This window comes from Gorilla gorilla, chromosome 21, assembly GCF_029281585.2.
Source record: "Gorilla gorilla gorilla isolate KB3781 chromosome 21, NHGRI_mGorGor1-v2.1_pri, whole genome shotgun sequence".
Classification (NCBI taxonomy): Eukaryota; Metazoa; Chordata; class Mammalia; order Primates; family Hominidae; genus Gorilla; species Gorilla gorilla.
The window spans coordinates 25,611,548-25,632,715 of NC_073245.2; the positions used below are offsets into that span (position 1 = coordinate 25,611,548).

The window sequence follows — 21,168 nt, forward strand, 5'->3', positions numbered from 1 at the left end:
TAGATGTGAAAGAGGAATTTTCAGAGATGAAAAACCATTTCCAGGTTTTCACAGGGTCAAGTTGGTAAGGTGGGAATTTCTAGTTTTTCAGGAAAAATCTAGAGTAGAGTAGTAGTTGTTTTTCAGGAAAAACAAAAGGTATGTTGTCCTCTCGATGCCTCAGGGTGAGAGGGAGGACACCTTCATCAGAGCTGAGGGAGGGACTCCCGTGGGGATGTGTCCATGGAGATTTCTAGATGGCACCCAGAGATCATCTGTGATTGAGCCAGCACTCGATACTAGCAGCACAAGAACCCAGACCAGTGAAAGTATGAGCAGAAGAGGCCAGCCAAGAAGTGACCACAGCCCACACACTACCACACCCGCCATGATCCAAGGGCCTGCGTCGGACTGAGGAGTGTCCTGCTCTTTCCCAATTCCACTTTGAAGCCCTCACACACAAAAACAGACATTTATCCCTCCCTGCCACTGCCAGATGACAGTTGCAAAATTAGAAATGGGACTCGGGGAAGAAGGCAGGGAGGTACCTGTGAGAAGCATGAGGGAGCCCTGAGATGCACATTTTGAGCTGCAGTGTAAAAGTATAATAATATATTAATTCCAGTGAAACTCCCAAGAGAGACTGTATTAAACCAGGAGTGACTGAAAACAAATTTGGTTACTAAATGAAATAAATAAGCTGTTGGCTCCAGGCAGATCGTAGGCCAAAGTGGAAAGCTGGTATTGGTTATGAGTAAAAGTGAGGGCAGCCTCCTAGGTATACACCCCTGGTGGGTGGAGTTTGTCTCTCACTCCATCAGTTCCCCATTCTTTTTTTTTTTTTTTTTTTTTTGAGACAGAGTCTCACTCTGTCACCCGGGCCTGGAGTGCAGTGGTGTGATCTCGGCCCACTGCACCCTCCGTCTCCTGGGTTCAAGTGATTCTCGTGCCTCAGCCTCCCTAGTAGCTGGGATTACAGGCGTATACCACGACGCCCAGCTAATTTTTGTATTTTTAGTAGAGACAGGGTTTTGCCATGTTGGCCAGGCTGGTCTTGAACTCCTGACCTCAAGTGATCCACCCGCCTCGGCCTCCCAAAGTGCTAGGATTATAGGCGTGAGCCACCGTGCCCAGCCAGTTCCCCATTCTTTATGATAACGTACAGTCATATCAAAGAAGAAGTTTAAAGAAGAGTTCCTTTACATTTGGGCTGAAACTTACTCTTGGACCTTCACCTGGTAGCTCATTAGTGTTAACCTAAGAACTCTGTTTTTCACCTCAGCAGGCCTGTTACTCTGGTAAACGCCCCAGGACATGACTGCTCTGTCTGCCCTTCCATACCTCTAGATGCTGGCTTGGATTGTTCTTCACCCTGAATTGCCTGGTTCTAACTTTAATTCCATCTCAAATTGGATTTCCTCCCTTGCCTCTATACAATCTTCTCTACCATCCCTCATGCTAGTAAAATTCCTCTTCCGGTTCTAACTAGTGTTGATAGGCCCATATGGTATTCTGGGCTTTGTCACTGAAAATCCTGAAATTCTTTGCTTCAGTCATTTGCAGTGATTCAGGTTTATGGAACTTCTCATGTTACACATGGCTACTAGAGTGGTGTACCCATATGGGGTTCAATTTCCTAACTCCCTTCTCCATGACTGCTAATGCTTCTCCTTCTGTTCAGGCTGGGCACTTCAGATCTCAAACACAATTTGTTAGTATCCATCTCCTTAGCTATGGTAGAACAGTGACTTCTCCAGGGATGTTTCTGGGTTCGAGACTAATGTTCCATTTACCACATCTCAAGATCCTGTTCCTGTTTTGCGGAATAATCCCTGCTGCACTGTTTTTATTTTGTTTTTTTCAAGTTACCAGGCTTTGTGCTCTTTTTCCCTGTAGTTTTTCTCCCGTGTTTATCTATTGTTTCCTACTAATATATGCTGAGAGTCAGTTGGCCTAGTGTGCATAATTCAAATGTGGTTCGACAGCACAGGGACACAACAGACATGATTAGATCATTCATGTTTAGATCAGGAAGGATGGGGGAAAAATTTGATTTGGGGCTTGGGGAGCACAGTTAAAGTTTTTCCAGGATAGCCAAGGAGGATTTATAGTAATTTTTAAAAATTGTGTCAGGCCAATAAAGTTTATGAACTAGATCCCGTCACAAAACTTAGACTGAAAACTCATCCAACAATGGCTAATAGCTGGAAAAAAAATGGTTACCCTATGTTTCAAAACAAAAGTAGAGATTCAGTTGAACTGATAAATATGAATGTGTTTATACAGACAGGTGAACATAAGTTTTCAGACTGGGGGAAAATGCAAAGTATACACATCCCATATATTCATGGCCAGAGAATTCTATCTTTTTCATCATTCATTCATTTCATAAATAGTAGGTATAGGCATATCAACTATGTGCCAGGCACTGTGATAAGCCCTGGGGCTACAGAAATAGGAGACATGGCTTTTGGTCTCTTGTTAGGAAACAGAATAGCTTCAGGCTGTGTAGTGCAACAATGGTCTTCTGTGCTGGTTGTGTTAGGTAGGGAAGGTGGGGGTGGAGAGGAAGTTCAGGGAAGGCTTTCTGGAAATAATGATAGCTGACTAATATTGAAGGGTGGGGACAGGGTTTTAGGAACAAAGAACAATTGATGCAGGCATGGAAAACAAGCATGGAACATACCACATATGGAACATGTAGGTATAGAAGGGAGGATGAGTGAAACAGGGCAGGTAGGATGGGCACAGATCAAGATGGGGGTTTTTTGATGTGTTAAGAGATTCAGATTAGTTCTCTGATGTCTCTAGAAGGCCATCATTAGTCTTTTTTTTTTTTTTTTTTTTTGGTGGGGTTTATTTCAAATACTGAAAAAGTCCTTTGGGCTCTTGGGGCTCCCCACACTCATGGTTCCTTTCTCCACAACTCACTGCCCTTTTCCCAACAGAAAATCTATTTCAAGGACAGTATGCTTTTTAAATGAATAATGAACATTGTGTTCTCAGCTAACTGCAGAACGAGAGGAGCTGTTTGCATCTGTCTATGCAGATTGAGTTTCTTTAATCTCACACCAGGCCTCCAGCCACATGAAAACAAGGCAGTTATCTGCAAAGCTAAACTAGATCTCATCTCTAGTGGACTCCACTTCCCCCTCTCATATTTATCCCACACCAGCCTCATGGTTAAGAAGGACCCTCAGGAATGTTTTTATCAACTCCAAGCTCTAATTCATATTCCTCCAAATCTCTCACCCCACCCTCCCAACCCTACCCCCAAGATTTCATTGAGATTTCTCCCAACAGTTATTTGGAAAAAGGTAAAACATGTTCAAGGTCTTGGTGCTTAGCCCAAGGGGCTCCATGTGCTGGGACACTGATGGGCAGGGGCTTCTGCGTCTCTAACCCATGCCCAAGCCACCTCCTGACCCCTGGCTGCAAAAGATGGGAGGGGCAGAAGCCAGCACAGGACTTGTAACTGCCCAATGGGCTCACCTTACCCACTGCCTAGACAGAGCTGATTTATCAAGACAGGGGACTTGCAACAGAGAAAGAGTAAAATTCTCAGAGCCGGCTGTGCGGAGACAGGAGTTTTATTATTCAAATCAGTTTTCCCCAAGCTTTCCAGGATCAGAGATTTTAAGGATAATTTGGCGGGTGGAGGAAGGCCAGTGAGTCAAGAGTGCTGATTGGTTGGCTGGAGATGAAACCATAGGGAACTGAAGCTGTCCTCTTGCACTGAGTCAGTCAGTCAGTTCCAGGGTAAGCCACAAGATCACATGAGCCAGCTTATCAATCTGAATGGTGCCAGCTGATCCATCAAGCAAACTGTCTCAAGCACTGATCTTAGAAGAAGTTTAGGGAGGGTGAGAATCTTGTAGCCTCAGGCCGCATGACTCCTAAACCATAATTTCTAATCTTGTGGCTAAACTGTTAGTCCTACAAAGGCATTCCAGTCCCTAAGCAAGAAGGAGGTTTGTTTTGGGAAAGGGCTGCTATCATCTTTGTTTTAAACTATAAACTATAAACTACGTTCTTCCCAAAGTTGGTTCAGCCTACACCCAGTAATAAACAAAGACAGCTTGGTGGTTAGAGGCAAGATGGAGTTGGTTAAGTCAGATCTCTTTCATTGTCTCAGTTACAATTTTGCAGTGGTGATTTCAGACCCAGAGGATCAGCATCTCAGGATCTGGCAGAGCCCCGGGCAGGATCATTCAGCTTGGCCACCCGCTGGCTTGCTGGTGATGAGTGAGGATTTTCTGGGCAGATCCTGTGTGGTGGGGATGTGGTCACCAGTCATCAGGTTCTTGTCTGGTTGTGCACTTGGCAGCTGCTTATTCTCCTATTTGGCTTTGGCCATGTTGCAGTCTCCTGAGGCAAAGTACTTTTTCCCTTTTCGGAGTCCCTTCATAAGGAAGCTGGGCCCCAAGGCCTTTGTCCTAGGCTTGGATATTTGGCCTTTAGCTTTTCCTTCTCCACTCTCTCAGGGAGAGTACATTCTTTCTGCCGCATGTCCTGCTTCTTCTCGCCTGTCTCCTCCACGGTGTTCTCGTTTAGTTTCTGGGACATTGTGGGACTGGGACAATAGAGTATAGGAGGTCCAGGAAGTCAATCAACTGAGAGGTGGGGAGGGGAAACGGGACATCCTGCGATGCTGCTTTGGTCCCTGTTAATAGGGTTGCTCCTCATCAGTCATCTTAAGCAGGGCGTGGTCTAAACGAATTTTCATTCCAGATAGCTGAGGCAGAGGCAGGGAGGCTGGTAGGAGACTGCCGTTGTGATCTAAGCAGGAAATGATGAAATGATGGCAAGGCTGAATCCAAGCAGTTCTCCAGGACAGAAGGACACTCAGAAGATATGTGACTGCATGGAGATGGGGGACAAGGCAGGGCAGTGCTTTGGATATGGCCCAGTTTCCAAGCTTGTGAAACGAAGTGGGTTATGTCCCATTCACTGAGTTAAGAAGGAACGAATGAGTGTGGGGTGGAAGAGAATGAAGTTTTTTCCTGAATGTGTTTGTGTTGGGGTTTGTTATAATGAGTCTCAGGGTCTGGGGCCATCAAAGAAGGGATGATCATGTTGCTTCTGGAGCACAAGAGAGAAAAACCCAGGCTGGATATTTAGATCATTGGAGGAAAAAAATAAAAGGGCAATTACAACATCTTGTTAGTTAACCTCTCTTGCACCTTGCCTCCTGGTCTGCAGACTGAATTGTAATGGCTCCTACCTCAGACAGTAACAGGATAAACTGAAATAACAATATGTCAGCTATGAAGAACACACCTGTGCAATGTGCAGTGACTGCTGCTTATTATTAATATTGTTATTAATTTGTTGAAGGTGGAAGAAGCACTTAGACTATTCATGTAATTTATTTCTAAATTTAAATTTAAATGACAGTTCCTAGAGCTACTTACAGAGACTCCAGAGAGAACCCACCTTCTCAGAGGTTCCCCTGTCATCACCCAACCAAGTGGACAAAAAGCTGTTAGAGTCACCAAGCTGTTTTTTTGTTTGTTTGTTTGTTTACATCATTGCCAGTTAGATGGCATTTTTAATGTCAGGGCAAACTCACACATAACTAAGGCAGTGCTATAAGCAGTAGAAATAATAACTGAAAATGTGTTATCAAGCAGTAAATGAGTCTCAGGATTCTGGGAACATATGGTTGGTATTGGTTTGACTTTAGAGAAGGTCACAGAAAAAAGGTTCTGTGGACTCCCCAGTGATAACTGGGGGCCTGGGGGAGAGAGGCAGTGAACATCATCTGGCCCAGAAGGGAATGTTCTGGGTCACAGGCAGTTCCTGAGGATACTTGGGGATGTCACTTTGTTTTTGCTATTCTAAAAGTCAAGGTGGATGTTGGGCTGAACTTTTAGGCTGCATTCACGTGATTGGGGTAGAACATTTTAACACATTGCCGTTTGCTCTCATTGAGTCATGTGCATTTGTTCATTCTTAGTCTCTTCTCTCTATTTCAAATTATTTCTTCCCGCCTGTTTGGAACAACATCAGCATTGCATATTGGCCTCAAATGAGTTAAGATTCCTAAGTTCCTAACTAGCCATAGCACAAGGTTTTTCAGCTTGACTGGTGTAAAGGCTTTTCTCAGAATCCATCGATTCTTCCAGAAAACTTTGCTCAGAACATGCAGATTGCAATAATTTGTTTTCCCCAAAATGTATTAAGAATTATTTATTTAAAAATATAAAAACTTCCTCTAAACAGTTTGAGAATCTCATTGCTGAAAATATATAAAATGAGTACACAATTAATTTCTCTCCAGATGTGATACTATAACTAGTAACTTATTTAAAGTTGAAAGAGAATAATTTGCATCTGGAGGAAGGTGTTGTAAATGCAAGTTGTGGTCCTTTCATGTTCCTGATGTCTTTGGAATTTGTCTTTGTCTTTAAAGTAGTGCTGTTTTGGACTCAGCTCCAATACAGATGACTTCCACCCTCCCCTTGGACTGATTAAGTGAAAATGAGAGAATGAAATAATATTATCCAGGAGATTCACATACCCCACCAAGCCACGCAGATTGTACTTTTAATACATAGGGGTAGTTTAGACACCTCAAGTCTGTATGGATACCTCAGGGTTTAATTGGGTTTTGTGGTGATGCCCCAAGAGCTTCATGCCATTTTTAGATATATTTGTTCAAAAACAGATCAACAATTGATTTAGATGTGGGAGGTAAAGATAGATGCGCACTAACTGTGGATGGGCTCTGCAGTGAGAAGGCAGTGCTGGGGCTGGTAGTGGTGGCTCAGGTGGATGCACACTGAAGGGGAAGGACCAGGGGATGGGGCGAGGCATTGCTGTCATTCGTCTTGAACGGAACAGTTGTTTCATTCTGAAAGTGCTTGAGAATATACTCTTTGGTGCTTTGAGTTTGGCTAATGGTTCATAGTCTCATTGTTCTGATGAAATGACTTCAAACTCATTGTTGTCATTATTGAGAAACAAGTTCTCTCCAAATAAGTTTGAGGAGACATTCTCCAAGGAAACAATCTATCTCTTAAATGCGAGATATTTGTGAACTTTTTCCATAAAATACAGCAGTGCCCCCTTATTTGTGGTTTTTCTTTTCACAGTTTCAGTTGCCTGAAGTCAACTTGAGTCCAAAAAATGGCATTACTACTGTTGCACTTTGGAGCCATGGTGAGGTAAAATACGGGTGACTTGAACACAAGCACCATGATACCATGGCAGTGGCTCTGATAACCAAGACAGCTCCTGAATGACTAACAGGTCTGGTAGCATCTACAGTGTGGATACACTGGACACAGGGACGATTCACATCTCGGGGAGCAGGATGGCATGAGATTTCATCACACTACTCAGAACAGTGTGCAATTTAAAGCTTATGACATGTTTATTTCTGGAATTTCCCATTTATTTCACAAGACCTACGTCGTCCACCTCACTTCATCTCCTCACGTTGGCACATCACAGGAAGAAGGGTGAGCACAGTACGATAAGGTATTTTGAGAGAGAGAGACCACATTCACATAACTTTTCTTATGGTGTATTGTTATAATTGTTCTATTTTATTATTAATTGTTGTTAATCTCTTACTGTGCCTAATTTATATAAATTAAACTTTATCGTAGGTATGTATGTATAGGAATAAGCATGGTGTATGAAGAGTTCAGTACTATCCTTAGTTTCAGATATCCACTGGGGATCTTGGAACATATCCTTCACAGATAAAGGAACTACTGTAGTGATATCAATGCGTTAATTCTGGAAAAATATTACATTTCAGTCTTGGTGTCAAATTCTAGCAAAGAATAATTTTTAGGACTATGAGTAAACCAAGGACCAACAATGAAGTAGATTCCATGTCACTAGGAATAGAAGTTTTGGGGATGTGTGTTCATGTTTTCATATGACTTGCACCCGTCTGGAAACAAAACTGTTTCTAATTATTTTTAAATAACTAGAATTCAATCTAATGTAAACTATATACAAAAGCCAGATAGCAATCACTAACTTTGTTACATCATAGGCATAGATAATTTTAATAAAACATATCCACCAAGTATGTCCAATTTCTCTGATGACAGTGCTAACTTATATGCTCATCAAACATTTGATAAATGAATATGTTAATGACTGTAATGTCTTTTCTGGGAATGCCTTTGTTGGGGCTCAACACATTGTTAAGGAGAAGAAAGCAGATGACTGAGAGAAGGTTTGTAAAGTGGGGATGGGGAGAGTAGCTGGAAGCCATGAACAAATTCATTCTCAGAGGCACAGATCCCCCTACATGAGCCAGGACCTATGCTAGGAGCTAGATTCACAGATATGGGGACGCTATGGGCTTTGCCATTCCCAAGCTTCTTGTCCAGTAAAACCACAACTCAGAAATCTTGCTTAACTAAATTTAGCAAGTTATCTGCCTATCTATCCATCTATCTATCTATCTATCTATCTATCTATCTATCATCTGTCTGTCTATCTATCGATGTGTCTATCTATGTATCTATCTACCTATCATCTATCTGCCTATCTATGTATCATCTATCTACTGTCTATCTCTAGATAAATATATAGATATATACACATAATGTGTGGTATTCAATAGTACTATGTGAAAATTATGTTAAAGGAGATGTATTAGTCAGGGTTCTGTAGAGGGACAAAACTAATGGATACATGTATATATGAAGGGGAGATTATTAAGGATAATTGACTCACTCGATCACAAAGTGAAGTCCCACAATAGGCCGTCTGGAAGCTGAGGAACAAGGAAGCCAGGAGTGGATCTGTCTGAGTCTCAAAACCTCAAAAGTAGGGAAGCCAACAGTGCAGCCTTCAGTCTATGGCCTGGCAAACCACTGGTATAAGTCCAAGGATCCAACAGCCAAAGAACTTGGAGTCTGATGTTTGAGGGCAGGAAGCATGCAGCAGAGGAGAAAGGTGAGTGCCAGAAGACTCAGCAATCCTGCTCATTCCACCTTCTGCCTGCCTTTTCTAGCCATGCTGGCAGGCGATTGGATGGTGCCCACACACATTGAAGGTCGGTCTTCACCTCCCAGTCCACTGACTCAAATGTTAAACTCCTCTAGCAACACCCTCACAGACACACCCAGAAATAATACTTTGCATCCTTTAATCCAATCAAGTTGACACTTAATATTAACCATCACAGGAGATAAATCCCTGGACTTCAAGAGAACCTATTGTCACCAATCATTTTAGGCATCATTTCATATGGTGAGTAGAACTGTGCTATATATTATATTATGTGCAGACCGGGGTTAGAAAGCTATGGCCCACAGACTGAATTAGGCCCACTGACTGTTTTTATAAGTAAAGTTTTACTGAAACACAGCCATGCCCATTTTTAAAATATAATGTCTCCAGCTGCTTTCTGACAAATAGTGGCAAACAATGACAGAGTTGAGTTGTTACGGTGGAAACAACATTCTCCAAAGCCTACAACATTTTCTCTCTGGCCCTTTACAGAAAAAGTTTGCTGATTTCTGGCATAGGACAATATTATATAATATGCTTTCATTTTAAACATTGGGCACCACTGGTTAAGTCTTATTTTTTCCAAACATAACAACTATATGAAATCTAACCCTACAGAGCCCAGGAGCCTACACACCACTATTTAGTTCTTACACCTCATTGATATAAGTAATTTTTAATATCTTATTATTATTTCTAGAAGTCTTTTTGGTATGGTTCTTTCCATATCTAGCAGTTTGTGATTTTTTACTTTAACTGCAATATGTAGCAGTTTTTGAGGGATAAAATAAAACCCCCTTTTCTTTCTGTTTAAATATATGGAATGTCAGCAGAAGCCTCCTGTTAGCAGTAGCTGAATCTAAGAAATTAACCTTTTATACATTGGCTTACACTATTTTGTCCAAAGCCAAAAATGGATAATGAAGGAGGAAAATGACAAATGTTCTTTCCTAAAGAGAAGCATCCAAGTGTAGAGAAGACCACAAGTGACTATAAAACGAGGAAGCCCCGTAGCTAAGGGATTCACAGGTAAGCCCAGGACATGTGGACTGTGGAAGGCCATTAATGTGACATGCTCTGTGGTATTCAGATAGCTGCTGCATGCTGGGTTCGGCTCTAGGGAATTAAGAAAAGATGAAGATGGATATGGAAAGGTCAGTGGGAGTGGGTAAAGACATGGAAAGCTATTTCTATAACCGTAAAGGAGACTGAGTTAATTTATCTTGAAAAATAAAAATGGTAAGAAATGGCTTGCCGTAATTTTTCTACCATTTATATCCATTATGATACAAAAAGTAAACACTTGCTGGTTGATTGATTAAAACATATGTAAGATAGAGAGTGGCTTAGTAAAAGGTGTTTTAGTTGCAAAGACAGAAATACAAGAACTAGTAAGTCTAACAATGTATCTTTATGACTCTTGAACTCCAACAAAGACTTTAACAGCAAGGAGTTAGAAAACCTAGGCTGCACATGGGTCTTGGGAATGATTGGAACAACGTTCCTAGATTCTGTCTGGATTCTCTTTCCAGCAATACATGCAAACTTTCTTCTCTCTCCTTCCAGTCTGCCCTTCTCCTTACCGCTTTCAGCATGGCAGATGATAGCTTTTGAAATTTGTATCAGTTATCCTTGGCCACACACACACAAAAAAAAGACATATCTCAAACTCTTTTTATGATCCCAGGGAACAGAAAATCCTGGGGAAAAGATGCCCAACTTGGGTCCGGCATCTGCTCTTGGGCGAGTCACCTTAGTCCAGTGAGTGAGGCCGTGTGGTGATAGTGATAATATTCTGCACCTGCATTAACCATACAGATGAAGGAATGAAAACTTAATAGCCAAGGGAAAATTGGCAGAAATTTCTAAGTGAACACTGCATTATTTCTTCTTGGAAGAAATCTTCACTTGAAAAAATCCAGAAGAAATAGCTCAGTCTGCAACATGAAGGATTTAGGTTAGAAAAAAATGAGATTATTCTGACATTAGAGCTTATTACACACTGGGATATGTTACTGAAAGAAGCAGTAAAATGTCTTTTCTTAGAGGTTTTTAAAAATAGAATTCATTTCTCATCAGTTGAGATGCAAATAGTTTTCAAAATGGATTAGACACACAGAAATTTTGTTTGACATGCAAACTCTTGACAAGGTCCTGCCTTTTTTTGCCAGTAAATTCAGCTCATTCTAGCCTTTTGGTACAATTCAACAAATATTTATTAAATGTCCACTAGGTGCAAAGCATTAGGCTAGAGCTAAAAGGTTTATATTATGTTATGGAGATTTAGAAAACTGCAAATGGGCTGGGCACACTGGCTCATGCCTGTAATGCCAGCACTTTGGGATGCTGAGGCGGGCAGATCACTTGAGGTCAGGAGTTTGAGACCAGCTTGGCCAATATGGTGAAACCCTGTTTCTACTAAAAATACAAAAATTAGCCAGGCATGGTGGTGCATGCCTGTAGTCCCAGCTACTCAAGAGGCTGAGGCAGGAGAATCTCTTGAACCCAGGAGATGGAGGTTGCAGTGAGCCGAGTTTGTGCCACTGCACTCCAGCCTGGGCAACAGAACAAGACTCCATACCCCACCCCCCCAAAAAAAATTGCAAATGACTGTAATATGTGGATAGTTGAGGCCATTGTAACAAAGGAGATTTAGATTTATTGCTGTGTAATTCTATAGCATGAGAGAGAGTCATGAAAGAGAGAAGAAGAGAGAGAGATGCTAACAGAGAAACAAGGAAACACAGAATTAGCAAAGTGTTAGTTAAAAGACTGAGATTTGAAATGCTCTTTGGGATAAATAGGATTTCAGTAGGTAGAGATGTGTGAAAAGGCATTTGGGACAGTTACAAGTTTGTGAACAGTGATTTGGATCATGTTCAGGGAAGCAGAGAGTCATTCTTTTAAATGGAAACCTATGGTACCAGTGGGGAAGAGATAACAGAAAAGATTACCAAAAAAAAAAAAAAAAAAAAAAAAAAACTGGGACCATCCTCTAGACGGCCTTAAATATGCTGAGTTTTAAGTTTTATTTGTTTTGTTTTAGGAAGATTAGTATGGTAATGTGACCACCCAACAAGTTCTTCCTGCCCCACTGCACAAATAAAGACCACAGCATTGCGGTAAAGAAAGAGTTTAATTGACGTGAGGCTGGCCATGCCATACAGGAGACCAAGTTACTACTCATATCAATCTCCTGGAAGACTTGTAGGTTAAGGGTTTTTCAAAGGCAATTTGGGGAAGGGGGTGGGTGTGGCTAAAATGGATGCTTGCTGCTGATTGGCTGGGGCAGAGATGAAATCATAGTGGGTTGAAGCTGTCCTCTTGAGCTGACTTACTTCTGGGTGGGGCAACAGAAGCAAGAGCAAGGTTGGTGGGGGCCAGGTGGAGTCATGGGTATCAAACCTGCAAAAAACCTGGGAAAATGTCTCAAAAGGCCAGTCTACAATAGTGATGTTATCTGTAGGACAGATCTTGTGACCAGTCTATGCCTTAGCAGAATTCCTCCCCTTCTCCTAGCCTGATGGCCTTTCATTAGCTTTACAAAGGTGGTTGAATTTTGGGGAAAGCCTATTATCATGTAAACTATAAACTAAAGTTAGCTTAGCCTAAGACCAGGAATGATTAAGGGAAAGGCAAGATGGGGGGTTAAATCAGACTTGTACTGCCATAATTTTCTCTCTGTTATAATTCTTGCAGAGTCAGTTTTAGTACCACTGTGAGACATGTCATGCCAAGGAAAGAGCAGAAGTTGGGAAGAAGAATTTGAAGGTCATTGCAGAAACTTATCCTGAGTCATTTAACTAGGTGGTGGTAGCAGAAATGGAAAGAAGAATCTATATAGGAGGGAGATGGTAGGGAAATAACCTACAGGTCTGATGGATTAATGGGTTTTATGTATTGTGTACTTTCAAAACACTAAGCATTAATCAAAAAATAGAATTCTTTAATTTCCTAATTCCTTAAATACTAGACCTTTATTTACATATACATTTAAGCCTCATATCAACCAAATAAATAGGTCAGCCTTTATCCCCATTTTCATATAAGCAAACAGATTTAGAGCTCTTGAATAATTAGCTGAGGCCATATTGCTAGCAATCTGCTAAGTGGGACTCTGAACCCAGGATGTCTGGCTCTGTTGCTCATGTTCTTAACTACAGGCAGCTCTTCTCTAATTGAAGTATAGAGGGAAAAGGATGAGTGTGAGAAAACAAGGAGGTTTCAACCCTGGTGGATTGGGAGGTGTTCCAGTTATGCGTTGGTACATAATAGACTACCCAAGACCTAGTGGCTTGATACAACAACCATTTTGTTGCAGTCCGTGATTTTGTCTATTAGAAACTTGGACAGGCTTGGCTGGAGAAGTCTATTATACAAGACATGGACAAAGGACACTCAGTGCCATTCAGCTGGCAGATGGGCTAGTCTAGAAGGAGCAAGATAGCTTCATTCCCAGGTCTGGCACCTTGGTGGGGATGACTGAAAGTCTGGGTTCAGCTGGAATGAAGACCAGAGCCCTGCATGTGGCATCTTCAGCAACTGGGTCTCAGGCAGTCAGTGGATTATTTTTGCCTGTTTTGGGACTTTATGTAAATGAAATCATACGGTGTATATTGGTTTCTTTGACTCAATATTATGGTTGTGAAAGTCATCCATGTTGTTACATGCAGTTGTACTTCATTTTCATTGCAGTGTTCTATCACATTATGTAAATATACTACATTTTAATTATTCATTCTACTACTAATGGACATTTGGGTCATTCCCAGTTTGAGCTTTAATGAATAGGGCTGGTATGAATACTCTTGTATTCATACTCTTGTATATTGGGTGAAATATGTTCGCATTTCTGTGGAGTTATATTCCTAGCAGTAGAATTGCTGAGTTGCAGGATATGCTTCTGTTAGCTTTAACTATTTTCTGTACTGTTTTTACAAATTTACACTCTTGCCAGCGGTGTATGAGAATTTCAGTTGTTCCACATCCACTGTTAATATCAGACCTTGTTAATTTTAGCCATTTTAGCTTTTCTGACGCGACTGTTTTGATGTAGATTGACCCCAAATCAGAGTGAGGGCGTCTCTCTCCCACTGCATCATTCTCTGCTTAACTAACTCTCTGTGGCTTCCCAAGAGATTATGAAAGACGCCTGTCTGATTCTTCCATTTAAGTATTTTCTTATCTTATAGAAATACGTGGGATATTTCTCTTAAAATTCTACTGAAGCTTTGAAAGAAATCGTTCAAATGGACCTTACATTCAAATAACCTCTCCTGATATTTAATCAGTGCTCTTTCCACATCTTTCAGCCAAATAACATTCACTTCCCTTTGCTGTATATGTTCTTATGTAGAAATAATAGTCTCAACATCCATCACAGTGCATTACGTGTGGAAAATATACTTTCAGGTGAAAACTTGTTGAATTTTGGATATTTTGAGGATTTTCAGATTTAGTTCAACCTCATCCAATATGTTTCCTTTCTAAGTAACAGACTTAAGAGTAAATTTGGGCTCAGCTGCCAGGAAGTGAAAGAGAAAATGATCTGTACATGCAGATATGGATGTAGCAGAAGATGTTTTCCTAAATCGCAAAATCAAAAGAACGATGTCTACACAGGACTCAGAGGAATGAATGCTTTGAAGTAATTTAGCAATGTGGGAATGGTCAAACATTTTCTTCTGTAAAATCGCCTGCTCTCTGCCCTTTCATTTTTTTTCCCTTCTCATTCTCTTTCTTCCCAGGTCTGTGATAAGGCTAGATAACATAAGGAAGTCACTTGGCACAGTGTCCAGCCCTTAGTGCTTCCGGTCCTGCTTATGATGATGATGATAGAGGAGATAGTAGTATCTCCTTCCTTAAGATATTTTCAAGTATGAAAGTAACTGAGTTAGTGTATATGAAGTATCTTCTAGAAAGTTTGACATATAGTGATCTTCAGAGCAGATGCAGAGGAAGCCAGACAAGAGGGATAAATAAAGCAGGCAAGATGATATCGCAAGAGATAAGACAAAACTTCTGTGCTCTCTGCATTTGCCTTTCCAAGAAGCTGGTAGTTTAACTTTCCTTGGGCTTTCTGCAAAAATGTTCTGCATCTGAACTTGAGCAATTTTGAGTGTTTCTCTTCCTTGCAGACAAATGAGCCTTGACTTGAGCAGTCCCTTTAGTAGGCATGTCATACATTATAGTAGTTTTTGTGACCCTCTCATCTCTCCAACTGGATTATAAAATCCTCAAGGGCAGAGATGTCTCTAATATGTCTTTGTATTCTGCCTTGTACTTAGCACAGGACGGGAGAAATGTCATGTTATCCTGCTGATTAAGTCCATTAAGGATTCAGGTTGCATAACTCTCCTAATGGGGAATGGAGAATAAATTCTGCAAGTGAGTTTAATGTTCACGAAAGTCATCAACAGCAAATGTAGATGCAGTGCCCTTTGGCCATGCACAAAATGCAAGGGAGAGGGTGGTCTTTTCCTAACTCTTTGTGAATTACCCTCGCTGAGTTCTCACCTCAGGGGCAGAATGCAATTTGTTTTTTCTCTTATAGATTTTTTCTCAGCCTTGGGGTGAAGCCTCCAACTGAGTTGGAAGATCCAATCTGGGACAGGGAATTTAAAGAGGGGACCACAAAATCGATTCCAACAGAACTTTAAGTTTACCCCAGGTTAGCTTCATCTGTTGCACACAGAGGCATCTGCTTAAAAGATCATTGTAGATATGATTGCAAATTCCACATAAAGGAATATTTATAGGAAGGTCTGCCTTTCTGAATACGTAACTAAAAATTAGTTTGTTTTGTAAAACTGTACTTTAGGCCAAACTCTGATTCACTGTATTAAGCGTCCCAAACTAACCAAATGAGAGGGACGTACTAGCAAAGATATCTTCATCCACATGCGGGAGGGAAGAGGGATACTGCCAAGTTCTTGCAGAAGGACAGCACGGTCTCTTTCAGCTCCTTAAATATGTTCTGATGAGGCACTTCAGTAAAACATGCCCATCTGCGTGTTCCACTGGACTAATGAATATGAAGTGTATGTTCAGCTATTGATCTGAATTAAGTCCTAGGACCAGAATTTAGTGTCATTAATGATCTCTTCAATGAACGCAGGCAGAAACCATTATCAAATGATGATTTTTTTTTCATCTTGGAAAGATTATTTTAAATCCAAACACATTCTTCCAACTCTGTTTTAACCCCCCAGAGATACATTTTAAAAGCCATTGTGAGAAAGTAAATGAGAACATTGTCCAAAGCCTGGGAGAGAAGCATTTGGTAGGAACTGGAGGTGGGGAGAAGGAATGTTAAATTCCTCTTTCTTGAACCATTACAGTACTTTTTCCTTATTTGGTGCATGTCTGGAGGGACAGGGCTTGGGCAGGGGAATGCCCCTTCTACTCTGCTGACAAAAAGCACCAAGAGTGGCTGGAAAAGGCTGTAGAGCACTGGTTTCCAGATTTTGTTGCACCTTGGAACCACTTGGAGAGCTTTAAAAACACTGATGTCCAGCTCTTACCTGCAGACATTTTGATTTCACTGGTCTACAGGGTGATCTGGACATGCGGATTTTGAAAACAGTCAGCTGGGCATGGTGGCTCACGCCTGTCATCCCAGCACTTTGGGAGGCTGAGGCAGGTGGATTGCCTGAAGTCAGGAGTTCGAGACCAGCCTGGCCAACATAGTGAAACCCCATCTCTACTAAAAATACAAAACGTTAGCTGGGTGTAGTGGCGGGCGCCTGTAATCCTAGCTACTAGGGAGGCTGAGGCAGGAGAATCACTTGAGCCTGGGAGGTGGAGGTTGCACTGAGCTGAGATCGTGCCATTGCACTCCAGCCTGGGCAACAAAATGAAATTTGAGCTTGAGCGAGTTTGAGCGAAACTCTCACTCAAAAAAATAAATAAATAAAAATAAAAATAAAGAATAAAAATAAAATAAAAAGAGTCTTGGCTTATTCTGAAGACAGTCTTTTAAAGTGGCCAAATGAAAAATAAATGACTGTGTCAATTCAGTTTATTGTAAACATTTACTGAGCACATACTCTGTATAAAGCCATATGCTATGCTTTAGTAATGCAAACAAAATATAAAATATATACCTACCCCTGAGGAGCTCACAAGTTTAGTGGTGAGGGGTGCCAGTTACATGGACAGATAAATGCAATGAAATTACAACTCAGTTAAATACAAAACATTGTGATATATACAAAATCAAAAATTGTCCCAAAGTAGTGAAAAGTACAGAAAAAGAGACAGGACCAGGAAATACCTTACAGTGTAATTTCCAAATATAAAATAACAGATGATCAGTATTTCTGAAACTTTGAGGGCCAGAGGAAGAACGGGTTGTAGCAAAGAACTCTATCATAAGGGATTTTCTGTGTTGTAATAACATGAGGTTTCATAGGAATAACCAGCATCTTAGAATGGGGTCTGTCTTAGTAATAGTCTAATGTAAAACAACACGATTATTTATTTATCTTGCCTGCCTACTTTCCTTTCTCCTTCCTTCCCTCCTCCCCTGCTGTCCTCCTTTCCTCCCTCCTTCCCTCCTCTCCTTCTTCCCTCTCTCTTTTCCTCCTTCCTTTTCTACTCTCTTCCTCCCTTCCATCCTTCTTTCATTCCCTTCTTTCTTCCTTCCTCCCCTCCTTCCCTCTTTCCTTCCTTCTATCTGTTCATCTCCCCATGTTATACCTACCTACCTACTTCCTACAGAGGCACCTACAACTTTGCCTTTCATTGTTTAACTGAGTTATAGATTGTGAAGACTAGAGTGACTTAACCACCCACCTTCCTTTCAACTGTGTGGTTTATAACACATATGTATCTCATTGATGTTTTTTGTGGACATTGCACTTGTGTAATTTATTCTTTTCTCATTTGGGTAAATATGAATGCATTGAAATAAAGAGGACTAGTTTTTTTTTTATTTCAAAATTATATTTAAAGGGAAAAAATAATGAGACAACAGCAAGAGTCACTATTTAACTCAATTTGCTGTATTCTCAAAACTGGACCTTACAGTAAGCACTATAAGTAAGAAAACAGCTACTTTCCAATGGAGATATAAATAACAATGCCAGATGAGCTGTTGCTCTTAAATCTTACAGTGGGACTTCATTAGTGTGACAAGTGAGAAGTAACAAATTTATTCCCAGAACCAGAAAATGCCATTCAGGATAAGTGTTTTGATTAATTCATTTTTAAAGAGGTAGGGCTGTTTTAATCATGACAACTCTTATTTGCCATAATAGAAGCATCCGTGAATTTTTTTTTTTTTTTCTGAACACTTCATGTGTATTTACCATTCCACTGTCATGATCTGGTTATTACTAGGACACTGGGTTGCTATTAATAATCAACACATTATTTTAAAATTGAACAAGCTAATATCACCAGCCTGTAATTTTCTGGGTTTACACATTGAATCTATTACCATAATTAAGTTAATAGTATTTTAAATGAATGTTTATTTTTTATGACTTTGTGTAGCAAACTACAATTAGATGTTTGTCTACGTACGAATGTTTTAGGAGTGTTCACTCTGTAAATGGTTTTGTGTGAATCTATTGTAAGAAAAAGTTCAACCTCTTTTGCATCTCCGATGAGTTAGAATTAAGTGATACTGCTCCTGTCAATTCATTTTTTTAAACTCAAAAGTTTCACTTTATCTGTTTATGCCTCTTTAGTTTGTCTGTATACCATGAACACATATTCTTCATCTTTCCCCACCTTAGTATCTACTATGTTTTTTCCTCTCTGGTTGCCTATCATTAGTCAATTGTTTTTCATGCTAATCAAAGAGCAGAGAAAACAAACGATGAGCATACAGGTAAAATGACATTCGTGGGTTTCTTACTTCTTTGGACACTCAGAGAAGAGAATAAAATAGTAGTTTGAATCATTTGTGGTTCTGCTGTATCTGTAATCCACCCATTTGACATAATGTATTATTGGAGTGGATAATTGGAAGTTCATAGGGTGTGTTTCCATATGCTTATTATAAAGAACAGATGTAAGAGTCAATTTCCTGTTTGAATGGTGATTTGAGCACTGAGCAATTTATTTAATCAGAAATGTCTTTATTATTCATAAAACTGTTCCAGTCTGATCCCATGTGTTTGTTTCAATTCTGAATGTGACTCTCTACCCAGGGCTGATAAACTCTGTTGTTCACATTAGGATGTTAAACAGAAAAGGTCACGCATCTGATCCCATGTGGCCTAATTAGTGTCAAACAAAGAAAATGTCTGTAAATTGTTATAGGCTGCAGTACCAGAAACCCACATTACTTACCTTATGGGGATTAAAATTGCCACAAACTCTGTGCCAGACCATCCCCATGGCTGTGGCAATGGTACTAAAGGCACATTCCATTGGTGGTAGAGATGGCAGCCAGGAGTAATGTGTCGGATATTGTCAGTTATCGCTCAGCATCCATTTTCACCTTTTTCAATGTGTCGTACTGTGCCACAGGGGCTTGAGGGTTAAAAATCAACTTTCCTGACTCCTTTGCAGCTAGGGTTCTAGATGTAAATGATGTTCTGACAATTAGATGCCCTTGAATGAGATTTGAATAAAGTTAAGGCAAAGGCCATCTTCTTGCTGCTATTCCTCTTGGTGAAGATGGCTGCAGAAATGAGTATTTTCAGGTGCCTGTGGCTGTCAGACTTGGCCTTGTAAGTGTCTAGAAGCAGTTGTGGCAGCAACAGCAATGCCTTCCTGACCTCTGCTTGCAGCAGCTATAGTTTTATGTCCCTGTACTAATTTTTTCAGAGTGAGGCTCCTGACTCCTGATCTACCATGCTGTCTAGGAATTTTGCAGCCAGCTAATCTACTGCATTCAATCCCATTCTACATGAAATACCAGGTTTCTGTTTCCTGCAATCAGCTTTGACTGATATGAAAATAGTCATAACCACATAAATGAAGAGTTATAGTTTACTGAGTATCTATTAAATGCCAGACAAATTGAGGATGAGTGAGATAACTTGTACAAGTTCGTAAAGCTAACGAATGGCAAAACCAGTGTTTGACTTTCGGTCCATCTGTTTGCAAAGCTAGTACACAAAGGGCAGAAACTGTAATATGTCCATTTCTATTTTCAATTTTTAAAAAGAATGAAATCATGTCCTCTGCAGCAACATGGATGCAGTCAGAAGCCATTATTCTAGGCAAATTAGAACAGGAATAGAAAGCCAAATACTGTATGTTCTCTCCTATAAGTGGGAGCTAAACATTGGGTACTCTTGGACATAAAGATGCAACTATAGACATTGAGGCTACTAGAGGGTGGGTGGAGGGAGGGAGGGGAGCAAGGGTTAAAAAACTATTGGGTACTGTGCTCACAATTGATGGGACCACTCATACCCTAAGCCTCAGCATCCTGCAATATACACATGTCACAAACCTGTGCCTGTGCCTCCTGATTCTAAAATAGAAGTTGAAATTATTTTTTAAAACCCCACATTTTAGAAATCCCCAAGGGCAGCTGGGCACGGTGGCTCACACCTGTAATCCCAGCGCTTTGGGAGGCCGAGGCAGGCGGATCACCTGAAGTCAGGAGATTGAGACCAGCCTGGCCAACATGGCAAAACCCCGTCTCTTCTAAAAATACAAAAATTAGCTGGGCGTGGTGGTGCATGCTTGTAATCCCAGCTGGTCAGCAGGCTGAGGCAGGAGAACTGTTCGAGCCCAAAAGGCGGAGGTTGCAGTGAGCTGAGATTGTGCCACTGCACTCCATCCAGCCTGGGCGACAGAGCGAGGCTCCCTCTCAAAAAAAAAAAAAAAGAAAAGAAAAAAGAAAAGGAAAAAGAGGAATAAAAAGAAATCCCCTAGGGCTAGGGATATTTGGAAATCCCCAAGGGCTTGTGGTTTTCTAAATTTCTATTCAACATTTTAGAAATCCCTAAGGGAAGGAGACTTTTGTATCCTCAAGGGCTTGAGGTCTATAATGTCACTGACAAAAGAACACATTCTAGAAGAACCAGATAGAATATGTGCACCCTTGAGATTGGAATAGCTGCATCATTGAAGCAAGTCCATATCAGCTTCCACCTCCATGGTAATACTTGGGATGCATAGATGTAGAATCTAGTCTCAGAAGACAATGTGATTCTTTAGCCCATTCAATTTGTTCATCCATTATTTTTTGTATGCATCATCTCAACCCTGTAGGGGGCAGTTAATGGGTTCGGT

General features: G+C 40.7%; 1 protein-coding gene and 1 pseudogene across 5 annotated transcripts in view; one reads left to right on the forward strand and one right to left on the reverse strand.

The window, feature by feature from the left end:
- MACROD2 (mono-ADP ribosylhydrolase 2) overlaps window positions 1-21,168 on the forward strand; it is a 2,087,937-nt gene that overhangs the window by 1,650,909 nt on the left and 415,860 nt on the right. The window lies entirely within an intron of this gene.
- LOC109024300 (alpha-endosulfine-like) lies at window positions 4,187-4,545 on the reverse strand (annotated as a pseudogene).